The sequence below is a fragment of the Marmota marmota genome, unplaced genomic scaffold (genome assembly GCF_001458135.2).
Source record: "Marmota marmota marmota unplaced genomic scaffold, marMar, whole genome shotgun sequence".
Lineage (NCBI taxonomy): Eukaryota > Metazoa > Chordata > Mammalia > Rodentia > Sciuridae > Marmota > Marmota marmota.
The window spans coordinates 5228186-5233242 of record NW_026000138.1 but is presented as its reverse complement, the minus strand read 5'-3'; the positions used below and the strand labels follow the sequence as shown (position 1 = coordinate 5233242).

The 5057-nt window shown below is 51.7% G+C and overlaps 1 pseudogene; it reads right to left on the bottom strand.

Moving 5' to 3' along the window:
* Positions 1-2697: 2697 nt before the first annotated feature.
* On the bottom strand, positions 2698-3355 carry LOC107156360 (annotated as a pseudogene).
* Between the last annotated feature and the right edge of the window lie 1702 nt (positions 3356-5057).

Sequence of the window (5057 nt, the reverse complement as noted above, 5' to 3'; positions counted from 1 at the left end):
CAAGCAGACAAGGGCCCGCCAGATGCAAACAGGGAGAAGCAAAGCCGAAGTCTCCAGCCACAGTGTCCCTGAGGCTGAGGGCCCAGCCAGCCCAGCTGTGGTCTCTGCAGTCAAAACAGGGGGACTCTGGGTCCGGCTTCTCCAGACAGACGCTCCCAAGTTCTCTGAGGACAAATCAGAAGTTCTCTAAGGACAGTGACATTGTGCATAAGAACGTGTCTGTTGTCCAGTGATCAGAAAAAACTCCCAAAAGGCGAGAGGAAGGAGAAGCAGAGCATTACAGGGGCACCACGGCCAGGTGCAGGGGTGCACACTGGTAGTCCCAGCCACTTGGAAGGGAGAGGCAGGAGGACTGCCTGAGGTCAGGAGTTGGGGCCCTGCCTGGGCAATACAGGAAAAAGAAAATCTAGGCGTGTTGGTGCACACCTGTAATCCCAGCAGCTCAGGAGGCTGAGACAGGAGGATTGCGAGTTCAAAGCCAGCCTCGGCCACTTAGCGAGGCCCTAAGCAACTCAGTGAGACCCTGACTCTAAATAAAATACAACATAGGGCTGGGGATGGGGCTCAGTGGTCGAGTGCCCCTGAGTTCAGTCCCGGGTACCAAAAACAAAAACCATACACACACACACACACACGTGCGCGTGCACACGTGGGCTTGGGGGTGCAGCAGCTCAGTGGTAGAGCTTGCAAAGTCCTGGTTAGAGCCCCAGCACTGAGAAGACGCATGGAAGACGCAGCCGGCTGGCCTGCTGCTTAAGAGAAAGAGAGGGGCTGGGGCCAGCACACCAAAGGCCGGGCCCCTGCGTGGCCGGGGCAGCCGCTGGGCAGGCAGCGAGGGTGTGAACAGAGTCAGCATCTCCACGCGTCAGCGCTTCCTGGCTCACTGGCACCCTGAGAAGAGACGGTTCTGTTTTCTGCAGACGCAGCTGCTGAGAGCCATCCTGCCTCACATAGGGACAAGTCGCAGCTCCCAACTCTGGATGGGCCGTTCTCCTGCCTTGACCCAAATAGCTTCTCTTAGTGAATGTGGTGGATTAAGTCAAGATCTTAGATGATATGACTAATTTTAAAAATCAGGAGAGCACAGGATGGTGCCTAGGCCTCTACAAGGGACCTCTGGGGTCGCTGACTCTGCACAGCCTCGTGAGGCCCTGTGGGGGTTAGGGGCTCAGCACTGGGCCTGGGGACACAGGATATGGTGCTTGTCCTGTGGATTCCCACTCAACGGTGTCTGGAAAGCGCAAGGGACCCATTCCCTCAAGGATGGTAGAGCTCCCTGCTGCAGCAGATGGTTTCTCCAGGGTGAGAGGAGGTTCCGGAACCTAGGTTTACCTGAGACAGCAGTTGTTTTGTTGTTGGCAACCTCAAGGTTCACCGTGGGCCAAGGGGCTCGGCATGGATGGCTGAGGTTGGAACACAGGGCCTTGTGCTTGCTAGGAAGTGCCCTGCCCCGAGCCGCACCTCAGCCCAGGGTCGGCTCTTCAACTGTCGTTTTCTTTGACGGTTCCAACCCTACCCACTTCTACTCTGACTCCAGCTATAGACCAGGGTGTGGCTCCAAACTGAAGTGGCCTAAGATTTTATGATAAAGTGGTTGATCCCAAACACCCAGTTTCATGTTTTGGATGTACTTTTTGCGTCACTATTAATCGCCTTAGGTATGCTTGGTACTGTGTTCTCATCCTTCGGAGATATAAGCTCAAATACTCAGGGAGAAGTTCGGGATAGTTGGAGATGTCTTCAAATGGCCCAGGGGAAAGGGCACACAACCTTGAAAAGAAGATAAAGAAGCTACAGCCGGTGTCCAATGGTGAGTCCTGGTGCTGGGCACCTGGGTTTCTATTCCACTTTTTCCCCCAACTTTTTGTATGCTTGGGAGGTGGGGATTGTGCTCTGGGCCTCGAGGATGCTAAGTGCGAGCTCTATCTGACCCACAACCCTTTTCAAAATTTTGATGTTGCTTAGACTTCCTTAAAAGAACAAGTCTAGGTGTTTCTTTAGGCACACGCAGGCCGAGGGCCACCCTGGCCCACAGCCACACTCGCTCTGAAATGAGCTGTCTGCGGCTGCTTCCTACCGCAATGGCAGAGTAATTGCGACAGCAACCATCTGGCCCAGGAACCCAGAACGGCATACTATCTGGCCCTTCGCAGAAACAGTTGGGCAGCCCCTGCTGTAGAGGAAACAGCACTGGCAGAAGCGACTCCCCGTAAAAAGCCTCTGCAGGCTCGGAACAGGGTTTCCCCAAACTTCCAGCGCACAGACTGCTGGGACAGAGGGAGAGCCTGTCCTCTTTTCCTTCAACCAAACAAATGCCAGTGGAATGACCTGGCCAGGAGCTCGCTGAGCAAACAAGGCGTGAGTCCCAAATAATCAGGGATGGCATCACTAGAGGGTGTCTGAGGGCACAAAGCCCCTACCCAGGAGGCAACTGGGGGGAGGGCAGGAGAAATGCCCCTGTGGTCCGGCCCAAAGGCCCAGGTTCCGAGACCCTTGGCCAAATCAAGGTCTCTTCACCGTCACGGGCCTCATCGTTCCCATTGGTAGCAAATCACCGATCGCTGAGGGGTCCTTGGGCTTTCAAATTTTTCTAACTAACCTCGTGGAAATACTTAGGAAATCATTTCAGGTGACAGTAGCTGTTGCCCGGAGTCTTCCCACTCCACTTCTCTTATCCCATTTGTTTTTCAGTTTTTATATGTCCTTTGTGTATTTTAGCACATTCTACCTTTAAAACAAACTGTGCACAATCTGTCAATGTGTCTCTGAGAAGTTGAACAGTGGTTAAAAAAAAAAAAAAAAAAAAAAAAAAAAAGCTCAGCATATACTCACCCAAGCTGTAAGACTTAGTTTCAGACCATTGTCATCTGACTACTGGAGGAAAAAACCTGATCACAATAACCCGTCTCAGCAAAACTTTCCAATTCAAATTGGAAGGGCTTCCATTTACAAATCACTTTTGAGGGGGCAATATGAATGCAGTCACATCAGAACACCCAGTTAACGCAACCAACAGCAAGCCACAGTTTTGTGATATGGTGGGACTTTCGGCTGGTCCTTCAATTCCTTCGGCCTTCTGAAGACGGTGACGGCAGACGTGGGGCCGTAGGGCCAGGCACCCCAGCCACGGTTTTCCTGCAGGAACCACAGTGCCCACAGCCCATCTCTTCATCTTGGTTTTGTCACAGAAGGGATGAGTGTACTTGGCCTGCTGGTGGATTTCGGTTTTCTTCACCATTTTCTGGAGGGAGGCACCGTAGTGGGTCCCATCTTTACCAAGGATTCCAACTTTCTTAGTGACTTTAGCCCTGTCGCCGCGACTTAGGCCTGAGCCGGGATAGCCCTGATTATCCCATTTTTATAAGAGGCAACAAAACATAAAACCCTTTCAATTAATTGGGGGCTTTAATATATATATATATATTTTAGTTGTAGTTGGACACAATACCTTTACTTTATGTATTTATTTTTATGTGGTGCTCTGAGGACCAAACCCAGGGCCTCACACATGCCAGACAAGTGTGCTACCACTGAGCCCCAGCCCATAATTGGGGACTTTTAAAAAAGAAACAGCCTTCAAGAGATCTGGGTGGGTGGAGTCAATATACTAAGCAAAGAGGATTTCGTAGCATATAATCCAAAAGGTCTTTGTCCACAGTAGACATTTTAGCCCTTACAGGGGACAGAGATGTCCTTCTCCTGTATTCACCAAAGCTCCTGGCGCAAGGAAAGGCAGCACTTTTGGCAGACCCTCAAAGAATAGGCACCAGCATCAACCAGCAAGAGAGGGGAAGAGAGCAGGGACCCATTCCCTCAAGGGTGGCAGAGGCTCAGGAAAATGGTTTCTCCTGAGCTTTATCCCGCAGTTTTCTCCCCTAGTGCCAGGGATGTTCTCCCACTGAGCTACATCTCCAGCCCTTTTATATTTTGAGATAAGGCCTCTCCAAGTTGCCCTTGAACTTGGATCCTCCTGCCTCAGCCTCCCCTGTAGCTTCTGAAAGGGGACAGTGCTAAAAAACAGGCTGAGAGACACTGCAGTGGGTGATGGTAGGATCCCAAGGGTCAGGCCCTCTGCATGGTAGTGGACAATGGGGACCATCATCCTGCGACCCATGATAGACCGTCCAGGAACCAAGAGAATCACTGGATGTTGGCAATGGGAAGGCCACTGTCCCAGTCCCAAGGGCTCTCTAGCTTCCCCTAAATCCTGCAACTTGAACATGCAGATGTCTCCTGAGAACTGTCCGGGTTCCTTCTCTCCCACGTTTACTAAGCACCTGGCTCTGGCTAGTTCACTTCCCAAGAGACTCTGTGTCACTGTCCTCAATTTTGGGAATAGCTGAGCAGGAAGTGGAACTTCCTATGGGAACACACACCCACTATAAACCTGAAGAAAGTCACTGGGAGGAGAAGCGCTGTGACAAACTATGGCTAGGCCTGGCCCCGCAGGCTGGGCAGACCCTGCAGCAGGCAGAGAGCTGGAGAGCTGGGCTGGGGTCCCATTTGGGACGGTGTTGCTGACAACCTGCAAGGGGAAGCCACAGCCCTTAGTTAGCTGAGGTGGCCAGCAGCCTGCACGGACTGAACACAGCCTCCTATTGCTCTTAGCTGTTTCTTGCAAGGGAAGGACAGGAAGGACAGGCACTCAGGCAGAAACGAGCTGCTCTCAAGACTGCAAGGAAACAAGAGCCAGGGATCTCCTGCTTCCTGTGCTGAAAGTGGAGTCTGCAGCTGGGCGCAGGGGCGGGTGCCTGCAGTCCCAGCTACTCAGGAGGCTGAGGCAGGAGGATGGCTGGAGCCCGAGAGTGAGGCCACTGAGACCCACCTGCAAAAATTGAATGAATGAGTGAATGAAGGATGAAATCACTGAACAAGTGACCATTAAACATTTTTCAGTTAAACAACCAGATTCATCTTGGTTAATATGCAGTACAAGACCACGAAGTAGGTTGGAATGTTCTGGAAGAGAACTTCAGCACTTTACTGGCACTAGTAGGTGGTTAAGTAGCCTTGGAAATTTCTCAGAGGAAATTCAAGCTTATTGTAAATACAAAGGA